This window comes from Sorex araneus, chromosome 1, assembly GCF_027595985.1.
Source record: "Sorex araneus isolate mSorAra2 chromosome 1, mSorAra2.pri, whole genome shotgun sequence".
NCBI lineage: Eukaryota > Metazoa > Chordata > Mammalia > Eulipotyphla > Soricidae > Sorex > Sorex araneus.
In genome coordinates this window covers 336,086,834-336,088,557 of record NC_073302.1, presented here as the reverse complement: position 1 = coordinate 336,088,557, position 1,724 = coordinate 336,086,834, and positions in this window count along the sequence as shown.

Below are 1,724 nucleotides of genomic sequence, written 5' to 3'. Positions count from 1 at the left end.
GTGCTGCAAGCCTTAATGCCCAAAAGTAGAGAGTATATAGGGAATATTGTCTGTCTTAGAGGCAGGGGGAGGGTGGGAAAGGGGGCGGGTATACCAGGGATATTGGTGGTGGGGAATGTGCACTGGTGGAGGGATGGGTGTTTAATCATTGTGTGATTGTAACCCAAACATGAAAGCTTGTAACTATCTCATAGTGATTCAACAATAAGAAGGAAAGAGGAAAGGGAGGAAGGAAGGAAGGAAGGAAGGAAGGAAGGAAGGAAGGAAGGAAGGAAGGAAGGAAGGAAGGAAGGAAGGAAGGAAGGAAGGAAGGAAGGAAGGAAGGAAGGAAGGAAGGAAGGAAGGAAGGAAGGAAGGAAGGAAGGAAGACAGTCAGACCAGGGTTTTCTCACCTTTAGATTGTGTATCAGAGGTTCTGGCAGAGAGTCTCTTGCCTGTGCACCTGGCTGTCTTCCCGGGGGCCCTCGGAGCGAATGGGCTCCAGCTTCCCTCCCCGCCCCGAGCAGAGCTCCTGGCGGGCCGAAGACCTCTGGAACCTAGCCACAGCCAAGCTCAAGGCCCCTTTCCACACGTTTGGACAAGCCTCATGCATGAAGGTACCAGCAGAGGAACCCAGGTGTGTGTAATCCCATCAATGTCCATCATCCAGAAACCTAAAAGCAAGATCCCAGAAGCACACGGCTGCTTTGTGGCCACATGATATCTTATAACCTACTTCTCCCTCTGGGAGAAACTGGCAAGTTACTGAATGTTTCCTGCCCACATGGGAGAGGAAGCTTGCGAGGGAAAGCTTCCCATGGTGTATTCATATGCCAAAGCCAGTAACAAGCTGGGTCTCATTCCCCTGACCCTGAAAGAGCCTCCAATGCAGCATCGTCGGGAAGGCCGAGTAAGAGAGAGGCTTCTAAAATCTCAGGGATAGGACAAATGGAGAGGTTACTGAAACCGCTTGAGAAATTCAACAATCAACGGGATGATGATGATGATGATCAGAGGTTCTTGGTGAAAGACCCTGTCTACAAACTGTTTCATTACATTAGTTGTGTGACATTTTTACAAGATTACATGCCTTTTCTCTTCAAGAGCTAACATTTATGTGTCATAAATAATAAAGTGTCTCCATACCTTATCTTTCTCCTTTGTAGTATCCACCCATTTCTAATCACTTTTGCTAGTTACTGTCCACTTTCTTTCCACCTGAGACTGATAGATTGGGAATGTGTCACTTTAAAAAGAAGGTGGAAACACCTCTCTATTAGCTAGATAGGATGCTGCTCATTCACGAATCATTTAATAAAGTAAATTAGATTTTCCTCTTTAAAAGAATAAAGGTTTTTTAAAACTATTTGCTTCAGTATTTCTACATATAAAAGTGCCATTTACCTGGGTCTTACCACCTAGTCTAGACATCTATTCAAAGCTTTGTAAAAATTCTATAACTCTGGACCTTTACCCTAGGTTTAGTAATGAAACCATAGGCTCATAATGAAACTATAGAGGGGAAGATTAATAACATTTCACAGGACTTATTGTAGCTTTTTAATTTTGCATAATGGGGATCCTTTTGAATCCTGGGCCCATCTGTAGGGTGTTTTTCCCCATGAAAATTTCAGATTAGGAATCTCAGCTCCAGGAGAACATGGACACCTGAAGAAACACAGCAACCTCCAGAGAAATAGAGAAAACCATAAAATTACTTCTTATAGAGGAAATCAAAAGACATT